Source organism: Ambystoma mexicanum, chromosome 6p (assembly GCF_040938575.1).
Source record: "Ambystoma mexicanum isolate Mex_15411 chromosome 6p, UKY_AmexF1_1, whole genome shotgun sequence".
Classification (NCBI taxonomy): domain Eukaryota; kingdom Metazoa; phylum Chordata; class Amphibia; order Caudata; family Ambystomatidae; genus Ambystoma; species Ambystoma mexicanum.
In genome coordinates this window covers 602,081,002-602,100,600 of record NC_090935.1, presented here as the reverse complement: position 1 = coordinate 602,100,600, position 19,599 = coordinate 602,081,002, and positions in this window count along the sequence as shown.

Here is a 19,599-nt window from a genome sequence, read left to right as displayed (position 1 = left end):
AGTCATGTTCACTTTGCTAAGCAGATCCCTGCTGAGCAAGTTGACAGGAGAGCTCTCAGAATACATTAGGGGAGCACAAACTACCCTTCCTGCCACCTCTAGAGCCAAATCCTTTGTATATGGAACTGTAGAAATAGCCCCAGATAATCCCTGCATGTCGAGAGTTTTGCCAGATAATGGGAAGTCACCTTCACTGATGCATGATTTCTCAGTGCCTGAATCCTCCATAAAGATGAATTGCTTGTTTCCTATCTGTGCCTCCACCAAGGGTTCCTTCTCTAGGTTGAGGGTCATCGACAGGACCGGACATGCAAGTTTTCCCTGTGGGCTGTTCTAGTCAGGATCATTATTTGTCCCCCGGAACAAGAAGGGGTTTCCTCCCACCACTGTAGCACCTTGGAACGGGGCCACCATGCCACTGGGTGCACCATTAAAAGGGTTTGCATTTCCTACCTGCTTGAAGTTGTTGTGAGGTCGGTATTGTTGCATAGCCTGCTGGGGGTTGTCGGGGGGAAATTCTCCCGGGGTCGGCTGAGCCGTCCGCAGACCTCCGGGCAGGGAGGCCCCAACTCCTCCCGTGTATCCCAAAAATGAGTATGAGGCACACGCAAGAAGCAAGGTGATTCTGCTGTTTTATTGAACAAACGGCAGGGATGGGTCAAGGATCGTACGCGTCTGTCCTGACACACACTCTTCATCATGGGCTCGCAGGCCCTTTTTACCTTAGTATGACGCACTACTTGCGTCACCTGGGAAAGTTAGCGAGAAACCTATCGCCACTCTGGATTGGCTCCTCGAGTGGTAGGGTTAGTATAGCATATGTATAGAGAGCATTGTTAGTGGTTGAGGGTTAGTCAGGTGGTATACTTGGGTTGTCCCTTCAAATTGATACATGAAAATTGTTACATGGAGACCCCTGAGGATTGGTCAATGTTAGTGGCGTCAGTGATAAGAGCCCCATGTTCTGATTGGTCCACACACGAGCCCCCCAGTCAGGGACCATCGCTGTTCCCAGCTCGTGGTGCACCTGTCATTTGCAACAATGTTTCACTATGGGTATGTACAGACAATGTGAGATTTATTCATGTGCTGGAAGGCCGTCTACTCCCACCACTGCAGATGTCCTTTGAGACGCTTAATAGTATCTGCCTGAGTCTTGAAGCGGGGAATCCAGGCGTCTCCCTCCTCCCAGGCCTGGCACCCTGTCAGGTTTGGCTTGATCACGTGAGGTGGGACCGTGGTTGAGGCAGAATTCTGCACAATTAATATTGTTTTTTTTCACTGTATGCCTGGCTTGATTGCAGGTGTGACCTTGGCGTCGGCTTGTGGCATGCGAATTAGCAACATTGTGCCCTTGACTGTCTGCTTTCGCCGGGCTCATTCTGCGGGATCAGCAACTGAACTCTGGCTCATTCGATGTTCAAGGGACTCTTGCTTGAGGCCTACTTGGGCCTGGTGTATAAGTGGAGCCATCTGATACACAGGCGCTTTATCTCCAGTATCGTGTCTTCATTATACTTTTCATTATTGCGCATGGTTTTAGGAGAAGCGTGAGCAAACTTTTTTAGATGAGTTCATTGTGCGTCTGGCGTTTCTGCATTTTGAGAGGCCTATGTGAAAAATAATAAAGATGCGCGTCTGTGGGTGTGTCCGTCACCTATGTCGTAGCACTGAGTATGTTCTTTGTGTGGATTGGTGTGGGTGTGTCCAGTGTGTATGTTGCACGGGTATTCTGACCGTTGGCTAGGCCGTCATGGCATCTCTAACGATGTGTTGAATTAGTGCTGGATGATTCAGTCGAGTCCCTCCATGCCGCAGGCATCGGCAAGGGTATGGCAGGCTGGCGGGCACGCGGGTGGGCACGCGGGAGGGCACATCCGTATGTTCTTGTACCAGGGTATTTGGTCATCTGGTAGATGGGCAAACTATTCTCGTGGCGGGTGCCTGGGCCGCGATCCTCTAGGCCAGGGGAGAGAGGGGATTGGTGGGAGCCTTTTCTTCCATTCTCCCACTTCAGTCCCCTTCTGGTCGACTTGTCGACCACAAACATATCCTTTTCGTTATCTCCTCTCACTCTCCATATTTTAGTTACTCCTCCCAAATGTCCATAGTGGTTCACATGGTCTTCCAATGACCAATACATATATACACACGTTCCTCCAGGTGTGCAGTATACCCACTTCCCTATGTAGCTCCTTGGGTTTCTTGGGTTTTCGAGCTTCACAGATGGTGGGTCCAGATGGTTGGTGATGATCTGGTTGTGCAACTTCTCTCTTTCCTTTATTATTATGCCTGTGTGTTGACCGTCATCTGCTGGCATCAAGGGGTGCATACCAACCATTTCGATCATCTCGTCAGTGGTTCGTGCCTTCCGGGCCTTCCAAAATCTTATCAAGATCAGTGCAGCTCCAGCCAAAATAATGCATCCAACTATCATGTTCAGTCCGTCTGACAGCCAAGATGGCATCCACGACCATAATATCGAAAACCAGCTGTCGTCCTTTTTCACGCCTTTACTTTCATCCATCATTTTGGAGTGCATCTGGGCCAATTGTGATACTGCTTCCGTCAGTGTACCATTGTCAGCATCGTTAGCAGGAATAAATGTGCAGCATGATTGTCCTATCTTTGCGCAAACTCCTCCTTCCATTGCTGTGAGGAGGTCCAGTACATATCTGTTCTGTAGTGCTACCATCCTCACTGCTCGTAGTTCTTCTTTTATTGCGTTGAATCCATTTACTGTAGAATTAATTGTCATCATTAGTTCCCATCTAGTTATCTGGAGCCATTTTGCGTTTCCGTAAGCCTGTAGTCCCGGATGTATTATTGAGGAGAAGAACATTACTGCTCTGCTGAATAGTCTGTGCTCTGGCGGGATTGAAGTGAGTGCTGTTTCCGACCGTCCCCATAGGTAATTTCCTGTCAAAGGTTCTCCTTGTCTTTTCGTTCTATTCAGGACAGTGTTGTTGCCACTGTTTTGGTTTTCTGGCTCCTTCTGGGAGTGTACAGATCTCTTCTTCCTCTTGTTTCCTTCATCCATTTTGGGAAAGTGTGCCACATTCACATGTTTCTGGGGCACCACTAGTGATGGTACATTGACGTGTACCATTGTGCATATGCCATTCCACAGAGGGGGCAGTGTGTGGTATGCCTTGTCTCCGCAGGCCCAGTAATGGTCCATCACCACTGCTGTTCCTGCTCCCCCCTCAGGTAACTCCGTCACACTTGCACAGTTGGTGTTGTATCCCACGTCCACTTCTCCTTTATGTTGGTAGCATAATTTAGGCGCAGTCAGCGGCAGTATTGTTATTGGGTCTTCATCCTTCTCTATCCACGTTAGCAGGGGTACGTACTTGACCCAGGTCATCCAACATCTGTCGTTGTGTTCAGCAATACTCTTAGTATCCTCTCTCGTTATCATGTTGCTGCCAACCACTCCTATGTCCCACTTGTCACCCAGGTACACCTTCCCTGTTATTATTATCAGTGGTCTTTCCCAACATCCTTGTTTACCAGGAACTTCAGTGGCGTACCAATCACATGGTAGGTACTGTAATGTTACTTTCTTTGTTTCTCCTTTTTCAGGACCACTTGTTATGTATCTGAATGCTTCAGCGTGCAAACTGGCCTTGTGGTAACTCAAGTAATCCTTGAGGAAGTTGTTTTCGTACGGGTATGTGTCTCGTGTTTTCCATATCAGGTGCACCGTGTTCCCTTGAAATCTCCCTTTCGTTTGGAACAGTGCCAAATATATTATATATCGTGTTGTTTTTTCATCAATTTCCGTGGCAACGAAAGTTCGGGAAGCGCTCATGGCGTATGGGATCAATGAGCAGACGTAGCAGCTGTCTTCTGTTGTCTGCTTACCTATTTGAGTCATGTGTTGGTACCACATGTTGTTCGAGACGTGTGCTGAATCTTGTATGTAGTCGTCAATACCTTTGTTGTCTGAGTATGTGCTGCGTTTAACTCTATTTCCCTTGTGTGGGATTTTGCTAGTACCACCTGACGTAACACCTGTTGCAGCCGGGAGTGGGGGTATGTTAGATTTGGGAACAGCCAAAATATGGATAGCACAACTGTTCTGCCATACAGAGGCACCCAAGAACCCGGTGATCATCAAAATCCCTATCATTTTTATTACAGATGCTAATCTCACCGGCATTTTGCTCTTACCTTGCTGCAGTCCGGCAGCTAATTCTTGCGACGTTAAAGTTGCCCGCCTGAAAATTCTCAATATGCTCGTTATTAGTGTTAGTTGTTGTTTTCAAGCTCTCCCTATCAAGTAGTCGTTCAGTGCCCAAGCGAAGAGCTGTTCCCACGCCAATCTAAGTGATCTATCTCTTAGGACAGGCAAGTAAGGGAGGAGATGGGGCATCGACTGTTCTATGGCCAAGAGAAATGCTGTGTAGTAGACACGTACCCTCCTTCTTTTTAGGTACTTTGGCCTTTTTATGTGATAGACAAATTGGTGTGATAATTCTTCAGGGTAGTTATCGTTTGATGGTAGCATCTACTCCTGGGCAGTGAACTTTGTTAGTTATTTATTTTCTTAGCAGTATAATAATACACGGTATCTGCATGTGCGAGAGAAAAAGAGAACATTCAAGTGTTTACATGTGTATATGTGAAAAATAATGTCCTTCAGTTGGGTTACTGCTGCAGTGAGAGGGACGTCGATAGGCAGGGGGTTTATGGTTCAACTGGCGGAAGTCTCTTTACTCTTTGATCGTGTGACCATGGGGTGGGCGGTGTGGGAATTACCCTTCTCTATGCCGGTAGTTGTCTCTGGGGAATCTGGGGGGTGGTGGGGTAGGGAGACACTTGGGCCGTTGGCTGTGGTAGAAATCTCTTCCTCCGTCGGTGACGCTGTTGTTGTTCTTCCAATGGCCCTGTTGGTGACGCTAGGGCGGGTCTGGAGTTTGCAGATCTTTACGTCGTGTAGGTGATTCCAGGCACGTTTGTCCTGTAGCTTTACTGCTCTTGTTGATACTTCCTCTACCAGGTGGGGGCCAGTGAAACGTGGACTGTTCCACTTCCTGTTGAAATTGCGGAGTAATACGTGGTCACCTTTAGCAATTTTGCACAGTTTTTCTTTTTCTTGTTCTCTGTCCTCGTCTTCTTGTTGATCACTCTAAGACCCGCCCCGCGTGCGCTCGAGCTGTTGAGACACAAACACTACACTAGTAATCAAAGAAGACACATATTGGTACATTTCATCACCAAGAACAGCTGCAGTGCTTTCATAGTCAGTGAATGCTCTTGAGGTTGGCGTCAGAGGAAGGCGCATTTGACGTCCGGTCACCACTTCGTGAGGGGTGAGGTGGTGGTCGGAGCCTGGTCTATTCCTCAACTCAAATAGGGCTAGTGGAAAGCAATACAACCTACTCTTCTTTGTTGTTTGCTGTATTTTTGCAATTGCCTCCTTTAGTAGGCCATTCAGGCGTTCGCATATACCGTTGGCCTGTGGGTGATATGCACATGCAAATTTATGCTTGATATTCAGTAAGGATGTGATGTGCTGAAACATTTCATTGGCGAAATGCGGGCCATTGTCTGACCGCAGTACCTCGCACACTCCCCACCTGGGGAAGACTTCCCTCACTAGGAATTTAGCTGCTCTGAATGCGTCTGGGTGTGAGCAGGGTCCAGCTTCAATCCACCTGGAGAATGGGCATACTACTACGATCATATACCTATTTCCTTGACATACGTTAATCATATCAACATAGTCAATATGGATGTGTAGGAAGGGTCCCTCTGGCCGGGGTATAGTACCTTTAATCACCTTCAGTGTGTGACCAGCCGTGAACTGTTGGCATGTGAGACAATTGCTGATGAAGTTTGTCACATGGGAGTTTAACTCGGGGCAGAACCAGTCTTCCCTAATTCGTGCTGCAATGACCTCCTTCCCTGTGTGGGCTGGGTGGTGTAGTTGGCTCAGGGCGGTGTTCAATAGTGTCAGTGGCATTACCATCTTTCCAGTGTTACCCTGGCGCCATAGTGCATCAGTTGGTGACATTGTACATCCTCTTTTTACCCATATTTCTTTTTCTGCCATTGGTGCAGCTGCTTGTAGTTCCATTATCTGTGTGGCCGGGAGATGTGTGTACCCTTCTCTTATCAACATCTCTTTAGCTATCCCCCTCCCTCTTCCTCTCTCTGACTCTGGGGGGTTCCATATCTCACCAAAATATGCAGCATACTTTGCATGTGCGTCTGCTGCTGCATTTCCTTTTGAGACATGATCTTCTCCATTAGTGTGTGCGGTGCATTTGACCAATGCTAACTCTTGGGGGTCATTTATTACTTCAATTAGTTCAGCCAACAAGAGGGCATGTTGTACTGGGGTGCCGTCTGCTCTCCTAAACCCTCTTCTCCTCCATTTTGACAAACCTGAGTGGACTGTGGATGTGACATATGCACTGTCAGAATATATGGTCACTCGTTTGTCAAAGCTTTCCTTCAACGCCAAGATCAGTGCAACTAATTCTGCTGCTTGAGCAGAGTAATGCTGTGGTAATTGTACACATTTCATCGCCACACACACCGGTACCTCCGTCATTTTTACCACTGCCGCCCCAGTTCTCCTTATACCATCACTTTGGTCAATTGTTGATGACCCATCAATGAACAAGAGCTCACCTCCATCTAGTGCGTTCTCTTCAACCTTTCTAGTGCATGAGTATATTTCAGTAGTCTGCGTACAGTCGTGTACATAGTCTCCTTCCTCAATTACTTCTGCTATGAATCTTGCAGGGTTAACAGTGCTACATCTAACAATAGATAGTTCTGGTCTGGATAAAATTATCTCATAACCTGACACCCTCTGCGTGGTCAGTGTGGACTTAGGCTTGTTCAATATAGCAAATAGTGCATGCTCTACAAACAGTGTGGTTGGGCACCCCATGGTAACTGCTGATGCTTTCTCTACCGCAAAGGCAGCTGCGGCGAGACCGTGTTCGCAGGGGAAATGTCCTAACATCACAGGATCCAGGTGGCCGCTGTAAAACGCTACTGGTTTGTAGCCCATGCTTGTTTTTTGAGCCAGTACTGCTTTCATCACTGCTGAGTCGCAATGTGAGAATATGAAAAATTGTCGTTCATAATCTGGGGTGGCCAGTACCGGGGCAGTGGATATTGCATCCTTTAATTCATCAAAAGCCTCTTTCATTTCCATTGTCCACCCCAACCTTTTCTCCCCTCTGTTAGCTTCTTTCAATCCCTCAAGTAGGGGTCTTATGTATGAGCTGTAGTCAAATACCCATGCTCTACAGTAGTTGCATAGTCCCAGGAACTGTTGTAGTTCCCTTACTGTTTGTGGCAGGGGCATTTGTGAAATAGCTTGTGCCCTTTGTGGTGCAATCTTTCTTCCGTATTGGGATATGAGCTGACCAATGTAAAGTACCTGTTCCTGACAGTACTGTAATTTTTCCTTGTCTACCTTGTAACCCTTTTCAGCCAGTATTGTCAGCATCTTTACTGAGTCTTCTCTGCATCTCCTCTCACTGGTGCTGCAAATTATTATGTCGTCAACATATTGCAACACTGTGCTTTCCACTTCAATGTTACCTAAATCCATCTGTATTACTCTGTTGAATATTGAGGGTGACTCGCAGTACCCTTGTGGTAATCTGGTGTGTTTCCACTTTGTGTTTCTGTAAGTGAAGCTTGTCAGGTCTTGTGAATCTGGGTGTAGGGGTATTGAGAAAAAAGCATTTTTGAGATCTATCACTGTGAATCGTGATGCCTCTGCTGGAATGCCGCACAAGATTTTGGCCGGGTTTGCTGCTATAGGGTATTCTGCTTCCACTATGTTGTTCAAAGGCCTGAGGTCCTGTATGAAGCGCCAAGACCCCCCCTTGGCCTTGCGCACTGGGTATACAGCTGTGTTACATGGTGATTCTGATGGGACCAATATGCCATCGTTAATAAGGCCGTTATTGTTTCATATATGCCCTCATTTGCCTCTTTTGATAGTGGGTATTGTTTCACTCTGGGTAGTATTGCGCCCTTTTTCAATTTTATCCTTACTCCCCCAATGCTTTTTATGCACCCCACGTCATAGGGACTGGAGGTCCATAATGATGTGGGTACTTTTGCCATATCCTCCTCGAGGAAGGGAACTGGGGTGGACGTGGGTGCCTCAAGTGCCATTGCAATTTTCTGTGCCACTTGTTTGTACGTCACTCTTAGCCATATTTCTACACTCATCATAAACACCATTTCTCCTTCTTCCTTTTCTTCCGAGAAGAGCTCCTCATCTGACACCTGGGTGAGTCTACATCCTTCTGCTAGTGCTATCACCGCCCTCCATGCTCTTCCTTCTCTGTCTTGGGCATGTACTGCGATGTAATCAGCAGTTGCTATTATACTCTCTATGTTCACTGAAATCACCTTTCCTTCTGGTTCATTTTTGGGCGTTTCAGGTCTAAACAAGTAGGCTGCTGGTCTCCTCCAAACTTTTCCTTCAATCCCTGGAATCCATGCAAATGCCATGTCTGTCCCGTATTGGAACAGTTCACCATCCACTGGCTCAGCCCTAACCACTGTCTGTCCACAGTATGCTTGCATAATTTGTCATGCAGTGAGCATGTTAATTCCTGGGGTTGAGCAAATTATGCCGTCCTCCGTAAAGGAGATCGTCATATTCAGTCTGCTCATGATGTCTCTCCCCAGTATATTTACTGGTGAGGCCCTACGATACAAAAGTGGGACTGACATGTCATAATCCCCTATAGATAAGGGAATGTTATCAGTAAAGGGAACCAACCCTCTAGCCCCAGAGAATCCTTGGGTGTTCATGGCTTCACCTGACATCTTAAACTTACCTTCCCTTATGCAGGCCCGGGTTGCCCCAGTGTCAACAAGGAATGATAATTTTTTGTCACCTATAGTTACCTCTATGCGTGGTTCCTCAGCACTATTAGGTGTTACTGACAGGATGGGACACACCAAGGCCGTCTGTGGGCTGTCCTATTGGGGGTATAATGATTGACCACTTCCTGTGTAAGGGTTGTGTCCCAAGACCGTCACCCTACCCAGTTGTGTTTGCTGTAGTTGTGTATTGGTAGACGATATGTTATTATCTTGGATTTGTGTGGGTTGTTGTACCTGCTGTGTTTGGGGTTGTTGTGCTATCGCTACCTGTTGTTGTGGTAGTGGATATACCTGTGGCTGTGGTTGTGTTACCAGTTGTTGTTGTCCATTTCCCCGTTGTAATGTCTGCTGTTGCTGGATGCCATGCTGTTCCTCTGTGTGTCCTTGTTGTCCCTGTTCACTCCATGATGGTGTGCCTGTTCTCACTCTGCATGTGCGTGACATATGCCCTACTAATCCACAGATCCAACACACCGGTGGTTCCCTGTTCTGCCATGGGAAGTTTCCTGTGTTGTCCTGGTATACTGGTTGCCCGGTGGGGTAGTAATTTCTAAGTCCTCCCACCTGCTGTTGTGTATTATATCCGTATCCTCTCCCTCTCATTATTCCTCCCCGCCCCCTGTTGTAATTATAATACCCAGCTCCTGGTGTTGACTATCCTCCTCCCATGTTAGTTGTATATGGTGGGAGTGGCGGCTGCTGTTGTGTTATGATCTGTGATGATTGTATTTGAGAGGGATCTTGTGCAGCCACTACTTGTGTGGGGTTTTGAGTCATTGTTGTAGGTGTGGTTATTAGTGCACCTTCCATCGTATATTTATTAAGTTTTTTCTGTACTATTTTAGCCTCTTCCGTTTTTCTATCCTCTTCCTTTTGTTTCATCTTTTCTTGTCATGTTCTGCAATGATGCACTATCGTCAGTTGTATTTCTGGCCATGTTTTTGCTTCCATCCCTACTACTTTCTTCAGTTGTTTCTGAACTACTTCTGGGAGCCCTTGTATTAGTATGTGGTAAAATATTGCTGGTGTCTTGTCCCATTGCTCTCTAGTTTCCATGCGCCACTTCTCTTGAATTTCCTGGATATAATCAACAGGATCTTCGTTGTCACGCATCTTGCGCGAGGTAATTGCTCCTATGTCTGATGTGTCCGGGTACTGTACCCTCAGTGCCTGCCATAATGCATGCCTGCAGTTTGCGAATGGTGCCCCATCGTGTGATGTGTTTGTTATTGTGACCCCGGGGAAGCCTGCTCTCTTCCAGATGTCATCCGCTGCATCCCCTAATATTGATATTAGAAGGCCCTTTACATCCCCCACTGCCAACTTCTGTCCTGCAGTGTGTTTTTCCATTTCATATATCCATTTACCAGCACCTCCACTTAATGATGGGAGTCTGCACTTTATATTTTCCTTGTCTGCATTCTTCCAGGGGACGTATTGTGGTCTAACCCCTCCCCTCTCCAGGAGTGGCATTAGGTTGTGTCCTTGTTGGCCCTTTGGGTCCCACACAATCGAATCCGTACACCCCTCCTCTTCTTCTCTATCTTCTATGTCGTCAATGGGGTCCATATTGCACGTAGCTGTTTCGCCTCCCTCTTTTCCCTTTCTTATATTTTTTCCTTTATTTAATATGGGCGTGTGTGTTTGTTCTCTCTGCCTTCGTCCAGGGAGGTCTCTAAGCTTCCCTGCATAGGGTGTCAGTTCGTGTGGGAAGGGCGCTAGTTTAGATGGGCACGCCGCACGTAATGAGTGTGAGGTAGTGGAGCATGTAGGACGGGATGGTGACGGTGTGGCTGCACGTGTCTGCTTTTCCACTGTTCCTTGCTCTTCCTCCTCACTTCCCTCCAGTTCTTCCTTTCTCCTGCATATCCAAGGTGATCCTCCGTTTGTCCGAGTGATGTATAGTTTATCTAAGCTTTCCCTTCCACTGTCTCACCCTTCCCTCTCTATTCCTCCTTCTTCCTAACTGCAAAAGTCCTCCATTGATGGCAACCCCCAGTCTGTCTTGTTCCCCTTAATCGTTACTGTTTGTAAGTCTATTAAGTCTATTCCTTCATTGCCTCCTTTGCCAATTGTTCCCCTTTGTTGTGATGTTGTTGCTACTTCTGTGTCTCTGTATATGCACTTTCTTACTTCACTCCCCCTTTCCTTTCTTCTCTCTCCCCTTCATTTTTTTTCTCTATTTCCTTACCAATTTCTTCTCTTTTCTTTATAAATTCCTCCATTGCTTTAATACTCATCTTTTCCATTATTCTTTCTTCTTCTCTCTTTCTTTCCCATTTCGCTCTTTCCTGTTCTAATATGCCCTCTATCATTCTTCTTTCTTTGTATTTCCTTGTCGTTTCTGATAGTAATTTTCTTCTACATATTTCCAATTTCTTTTCTTCTTCTTCTTCTTCCCTCATTTTGTCACGCAGTGCTGCTCTGGATACCCTTTCTGCTACTGCCTTCACCCTTTCTGCTTCTCTCTTTTTCTCCTCATTTCGTTCCCTTATTTTGTCCAGCTCATCCTTGCTTTCTTTCTTTTTTCGTGCTCTCTCTTTCCTCTTTCTCGAGCTGCTTGATCAATGTATTCTGCTCATCCCTTAATCCTGCTAGTCGTTCTTCCAAGATCTCTTCCGTCTGTCTTAACAGCTCTTCCCCCTTTCTTTTCCCCTTTTCCCCTTTCCCGTTGCTCCTCCTGGTGTCATCCTCGTCCATCTTCCTCACTACCTCCTCCTCCTCTTCTGTTAATGAACCTCGTAATTTTAATAATATCTGCGCGGCTACCCACTCATCCTGTCCTATTCCTGCGATCCGTTCCTGGCTAATCCCTCCTTCCCCTGCGGGCATTTTCGTGCAGGCGGATCCCGTCGTGCTATTCTGTTCCCTTCCTGTGTGGCTACCTGAGGCTATATATGGTGGCGGGCTGTATGGCGGGTTCGAGTACCCCTCAGCCGCCCTCAATTGAACCATGTCCCGTAGTTCTGTTAAAGGATATAACCCCCCTTCCTCCTTTTTCACCACTTTCGCTAGGGGTATATCGCCGGTCTGTTCCTTTTTTATTTCTTTTTCACTTATGTTGTTGCTCTTCTCTCCCTCTTCTCCATTCCCCGTGTTCTGTGGGCTTTCACTCTCTTTTTCCCCATTCTCTCCTTCCTCTTTAATCTTTTCTCCCTCCGTTGTTCCACCCATAATAAACATTCCGTTTGGTCCTGGTCGGGACCCTTGGAACATTCTCCATAAGTTAAACACCTCCACGTGGTGTGTCAACTTCTTCCCCTTGTATGTGTTATGCAGATAGGTCAATAGCGAATGTTGGGTATATGGATCGAAACTACCATTAGGTGGCCATGGTGTCGTCATTTTGTTATCCGTCCCCTGTGTCCATTCAATGCTATACTTGATCAGTTTCTCCCTATGGGGCGACAATGTTTTACATATGTGTTGTAGCGGGGTAGTGAGGGTGTTCCCCCACCCTCCCGATCCTGCCCCGTATGACATGGTAGCTCTTTACTTGCTGTCCTTCCTCTATTTGGTAGCCGTTATCTTGCTGACAGTTTATAATATACAGCCTCTTACCTGGCCCCGTAAATTTGGGGACTTGTGATAATCCGATAACCAAAATTAGTAAAATATAGCATTCACGTTTGTATATTCTTTTCTTTCTTTTCCACCCTTACGGCCCCCTGCGGCCGAGGCGCACGTAGCCCCCTGCGGCTGCGTGCCCCTTATTACGTTCTTATACAGCCGCCCCACTTCCACTTGCTCTTCCTCTCTCCTTTACACTTGCCGTGGCCGGCGTTCTCCGTGCGCAGCCACGCCCCCGTTTCCGCCTTTCCCCCGGTCGATTCACTACCGTTTACCTTTGTTTCCACTCCCCTACCACAACTCTCTTTCCCCCCACTTTCAAAAATAAAAATGCCTTGTGCTCGAGATATCCTATGAAAACCCTACTGGTGACGTCACCGATTTCTTCAAACTACTGGTAAGTTCTTCACATGTTTTTTAAAGTTCAAAATATACTTTCAATCCACCCCCGTTAACCCCACAGCTGTCTTCCTGTCACGCCTGGAACAAGGTAATCAACAATATAATCGGACTGCACACGCTGCGTCGCCTCGCGTGTGATACGCCCCTCGACAGGAGGGCTTAACCAGCCAATTATCTTCCGTATTGGGCAACCAGCTAGCTACCGCCTACAGGGAACCGTCATCTATCTATCGAGTTTCCTGCTCGATCAATAGGGATCCTCATCTACTCATTGATCAATAATCACCAAATCGTAGGAAACCGTACACGCACACACACCCTTACACGTGGTCGCGACCTAGGCCAATCAGTGTCTCCGAGCGGTCGCACGTGATGTTTTCGTGCTCCGCCCCCTTCTCTCCTGTAACGTAGCGGACTGCTCTCGCACTTGTCCGGCTACCATTCATTTCATTGCCAACACTAATTTGTCAAACCTTCGCCGCGCACCTGTGCAACACCTCCCACCTCCCGTATTCAATTCCTTCCCCCTCCCTCACAATTTCACATTGCTTGTTGTGCGTGGCATACTCACCAAGTGCTCTTGATGCGGGGCCACTCGACTGCGTGCACCCCTCCAAGCGGCTCGCCACCTCCCCTCGTCTGGACCACGCCTGGACACTCGCCAACCGCGGGCGGGATACTTCTCAACCGGCTCCCGAAGGCCAATATCCGGATTGCGCTGTCCGGTCTTCTCGCAGTTCCGCGATGGTCCTGTAGTCCTCAAAAGGGGGCAGCGGCAGAGGGGGGCTGGTCACTTTAGGTGGGCATGGCCCTTTGGGAGAGGCTGCCCAAATACCTCCGCAGGTACGGGGGTACTGGGATCACATCGGTGTCCCCAAATGAAGGCACTCCCCTGAACACTCACGCCAGAAAAAATCCAACCTGCTAGGGAAAAATGTCCAATAGATTTCTTGCAAGGATAACAAGTTTTAATCACAAAAAAATAAGGGATGCAAGCAAAGAACCCTGCTGCTCGAGAACGTTATGCCAAAAAATGGTACAAGCAGCACATCGTCATCACATACAATAAAAACCTGTGTGGCTGGTTGATGAGACCCTATACATGGGCCTGCTCCATAGGGGATGCCAGGCTGTGATTGGCCCCAGCCCCGTTCGTCCGTCTTCCATCACGTGGGATAAGCTGGGCTCACCTCTCCGGGGACTGAAGGTCGAGTTCCTCATAAATTACTATTGCAAGACAATGCTACTCTATCATTATGGCATGCACGCATGCACCTGGGAAACTCTGGGACTGGCACAGGGGGAGGATCATGATCACGCTGACTCACACATTATTTGTTTGGTTCATAGCACACTATCCGCACCCAAGGTTTCCACCCTCCCTTTGGACTATAATGCATTCCACCCTGTACCTCGTATTACAAAGTGTGTATTTATGGGATAAGGTGAAATGGTTGTGTTCTTTCAGATCTTTTATGACCACTGGCTTTATGGTTGGTGGTCTGAGTCACCTACTATTGTGGAATTCCGGGGTCTTGGGCTGGGTCAGTGTGGGTGTCATAACTCCTGGTGGGTTGTGTGGGGGGTTGGAGGTCTGCTGGTGGCCTGGCTGTAGTGGATGTGTGCAGCAAGGAGTCTGGTGCTGTCTCGAGGACTAGCAGGTTGCGTTCCTTTTCGGGATAACAAGTAATTGCAATAGTTAAGGAACAAAGGGAAATTTCTGTTGGAATCATCAGCACGGGCCCTTCTACCATGAGCACCTAGGCCTGTTCAGGTTTCTTCATAGGGCCTGTGTTTACAACGCGGTCATGTAGGCTGAATGTATCTACCATAACTAAGAAAACGGTGCCTCTTTATATGCACTCACTATGTCTATACATCTGTACTTCGTGCAATATTGTGTTTGCGCAGGGTTTCTTGGCAAGGCCCTCACCCACCTGGCACATCGCACGTCTATCTGTGGGACTCACCTCACTCTAAAGCACCTAGAGGGGTGGAAAAGATTAATTTCCTTCCCAACAATTAGTTGTACATATTCCTTGACACATTTTGCACAGTATGATGTTAGGCAGGTAACAGACATCCGTATTGTGCCAGCTGTTTGTTCCTTTGCAATGCTCGCCTCAGAGGGGAAAGCAGCAACTGTCTGTTTTCGCAACAAAACAAGGTCCAGGAGTTGCTCTGAGCAAAGAGCATATTACTTGCGCAGTGCCACCCATCCAGCAGAGGGTGAAGAATGAGCAACTGTTCAGCTAAACCTTATCCCTCCTCAGAGGATGCGCTATAATGGGCCATAATTAATAGTCTTCAGAAGAGCGAGTCTTTAAAGCTCCCAAATATTTACGACTACATAATGTAGCTTTAATTGATGTTTATAAAAAGCAAATAAGCAGGTTTGTGATATAGAAAAACCAGCACATACTGCATACGCATACAATATCTACTTTTGGATACTGTCTTTTATGACATTCTTAACCACCAGCAATCATTTTAACTGTGATGAGATGTGTGGAGTTACATGAAGGCAACATATAAGAACATCACTTGGCACACTGTAAAATGTTAAGTCTAGTTTAGCATGCCTTTTCGGGCTGATGAAATAGACATCAGGTGCAGTACTGCACGGCAGGAGTTGCGCTTTGCACTTTGGGCTCATTTTCCACTGCACACATAATAGCGCCCATACTTCTAGTGTGCGTGCATGCACAGAAGTGCCTACCGCACAACAGGCAGGGTGTCCACAATGACTTGGTCTTCCCGACCCCAAGGACATGCTTGCTCCTCCTTCCTGGACCCTGTTGCCTTCTCAAAGCAATCATTGCTTCTATCTTAGATTTTGTCACTGTCACTCCTGGATTTATCGTTTGCCCCTCAAAAAAGTTTTGCTCCCCTTTCTAGAAATCTTGGTCTACTGTTTCCCCTTTTCTAAATCTCTTGTTTATCTTGTCCAAATCTATGTTCACTTTGAATTAATTGTGCTACAGTTGATGGACATTGTGTTAAGCCCCTTCTGGTTTGTGTTACAATCTATATAAAGGTTACATGACATCTACCACTTCCCTTGTTGGGAAGTTTATATAAATAAATCAAAACGCCCACCACCCAATCACTGCCTGCCTTTTCTCACTCCTTTCTTTTTTCAGCGTTTCTTTCTTTTGCAGTTAATCAACTGGTGCATGTGGATCAAGTTCCAGTAACGTCCATCATCCCCACTAGCCAAAAACTGACCGCCTTTACCTTCTGTTTATGATTGGCCTGCTTCCTCGCTTCCTTTATTAACTCTTATCTCGCAGGGCACCACTCACCTGGGTGTCCACATTGAAGAGCAAATGAAGACAATGGCAATTCCATGTTTGATTCAATTTGGACATGGAAAGGGATGAACCCCCATGCCCTTCAACTCTGGTAAGTCTTATACCACGTGTCTCACCTCACCCACATCACAGCGCAGCCCAGGACAACCTAAGCAGTACTCATTACTGGTGGCGACATCATGGACACCACACCACAGTAACCTCATCCAAATCACCCTCGGAGCATCCCCTAAAACAACCTGGCAGCATCCCCTAAAGAATCTGGCAGCATCCCCTAAAACAACCTGGCAGCATCCCCTAAAGAATCTGGCAGCATCCCCTAAAACAACCTGCCAGCATCTCCTAAAGAGCCTGGCAGCTCATAAACACCCACCAAGCAATCTCACGCACAGCTGACATTGCAGATATCATCACCAACTATGACCAGGACACACGCTTCATGATGGAAACTTGGATAGCACCCACCTCTGCCCACATTCTGGACATCCGTAAACCCAAAGGATGCAAGTATCAACTATGACGTGTGGAGGTCTCATTATCCACAAGCCATCCCAGTCTTACATCAGACTAAAAGTATCCTCCATCTGCACTTTCCAATAACTCTCCCCCCACTTCCACCTCTGTCACACAGATACCTTTACTTTCAGTTTCATCAACACTCACCACCTAAACAGAACACAACCTTCATCGATGGCTTCACTGACCTGGTCAGCAAAATATCTTTCACGCATGCCAACAACATCTTTCTCTGAGACTTCACAAGTATTTCAGAGAGCGACAAAGCAAAGGAGGGGGACATGAGCAAACAAAACAAGAATCTTATCTGCTCCCTGGTACATACAAGTATTCAATGTCAGCAAAGAAGTCATTTGGATACATGGAAGAACCTGGAGAAAGTAAAAAACCTAATCCAAGCTGAAACTACTTGAAGAACTGCGGACTTCCCACAGAAAATTGGTCACCCCAGCAAAATAATCTGACTACTAGTACACTATTGCAGAAGCCAACAATGAAAACAAGATTCTCTTCGAGAGTCAAACAGTGCATCAACCACCTCTCTTATCCTGCCATATCACACTGCAATGACAATGAGAAATCCACAACCATCAACAACTTCTTCATTGGCAAGATCAGTAAGATCCTCCGAAACTTAGATGCTAATGACTATGCCCTGCCAATCCCACCATCACACATGAAAACACAAACTACCTTTACAACACTCTCCATGGAAGATGCGACCAAGTTCATACCATCCCTCGAAGCAACATCCTACTCAGATGGCATCTCGGCAGCCTCCATCCTGAAGACACTTCCCAAGAAAGCCTTCAACCCCGTGCTGGTAATCATCATTGCATCCCTTACACAGATGTCCTGCCGTGTCACCCTCACAACCAGAAAAGCCCTTACCCGTCTCAAAAAGACAGAGCTGTTGCCTGATAACCTCAGCAACTAAACCTGCCCCACCCCCACATCTGACATCTTCATTTTCTAGGCAAGAGTTTTGGAAAACCCATAGCCACCCAAATCTGTGCACAAATCGACACCAACAGACCTCTAGAGACCTACCAGACCTAGATGCAGCTTCCATTGTAGTAGACAATGCAGCCTTCCATGCAGCGGACAATAAATCCCTCGATAACATACAGCATATGCACTTGGGCATTGAGAGAACATCCTCCACTGGTTCATCTCCTACCTAGAAGACTGCCATCAGTTTGCTGAGATATATCATTCCTTCTACTCATCACCCGTGGGAGTCCCAGGGGGTTGGGTCCACTGTTTCACTCATAGCCCCAACCTGTACATGGATCTCCTGATAAGCCTCCTCGCCAGCCACAACATCCAAATCTATCAATACACAGAGGATACACAACTCTACCTGACCATATCTTCAATTGAAGACTTGAATCAGCTCAAGGCTGTCTCACTGTGATCCTTAATTGGATGACCAGCTCCTACCTCAAACTGAACACCACGAATGCTGCAATCCTGCTCCTCGCCATGAACACACCCATATCTGGCTATCTGCCATGAACCCAAAGTGTTGTACTCCTCATCTGATACCCTGTGCCAATTCTCTGTGAATCGTCATAAACAGACACCACTCCTTCGAAGCACACATAGCAACGAAAGCTCTGCCATCATTGTAACTCACTTCTTAATTTAGGGCCAGCAGAAGACAGTTGTAATCTATCCTGTCTGTGTATGTTTCCCTACGGGCCGTGGGCTGGACAGCAAGGGTTTAAGTTCACCTCTCGCCCTGGACTTTTGTACTGACATCATCAAATTCTATTGGTCAGCATCCCTGGACTGCAGCGACTCCTCACATCAGTGGAAAGTACTGCACCTGCGAGTTTAGACAGGACCGAGCAATCGAGTATCAGGAGTAGGAGCAACTAACAGTATAGAAAATGGCATAACTGTGACAGGTGAGGCTATCAGCTGGGTCCCTGAGAGGGAGTCTGTGACTGGAGCCTGAATAAGTCAATGGTCCGGGTAAGGGGCACTAAATCATGTCCGAAGAATAAATGGGTTTCATTAGAAAAAAAAACAGGGCTCCCTCCCACTAGGTGGGCAGGGAGCCACCCATCATGCAATTCTGAATTTCTTTTCTTTTCTGAATTGTATGGCTTCAGGTTTTCTGGTCTGCCTAACAAGAGGCACAATGCTTATGGTAAGCCATTGTAAAGCGCCTGGTGACTTTCTGGAACCTGGGAATGGGACTGGACCATCTGACTCAGTATTAGTAGGTTGATATAGGTGGTGACTGTGGATTTTAGAAGACCTCCAAAGTAACCACTTTTCCAATAGGATGTGAGTGTCAACAGACCCCCAAAACCATCCACCCATGCTGATTCATTTCATTCATGCATTGAGTCTAGCAGCTCTATAACATGCCATGGGTCAAGCTGTATGTGATGCTTAACAAAATATGTGAATAAAAAAGCTTGCCTGCTCTTTGTTCTTCCTCATACGCGATGTGCCACACGAGTGCTTCCGTTTTTCCCCAGAATGTGGCATCTAAATGCTACATAAGGACATGGTTAAGATTTCATAGCATGGAGGCGCTGCGAGAGTTCTCCTGGTCTTGTGCCTTTTTATTCCCCACAGAGAAAGTATAGGAGAGGAGTATGGCCCCGCCTGACGTGAGGTACCCAGTGCCTGCTTTTTCTGGGCATTGTAAAGCATGTGAAGGAGAAAAGTGTCTGTCAGGTGAGCAGGGGTTATCATGACTTGTTGCTAAGTTTGCCATATTAGGCGGACAGGTTGCCTCAATAGTTAAAGAAATATTCTTCCCACTGAGGATTCGCCACCAAAAGTGGGGAGACAGAAGGATGACAAAATTATATAAATAACGTGAAAAATAGAACCAACAGGCATCGTACACATTTGGACAGTAGATACAAGTGTGCTCAAGTGTCAAGATTTGTTT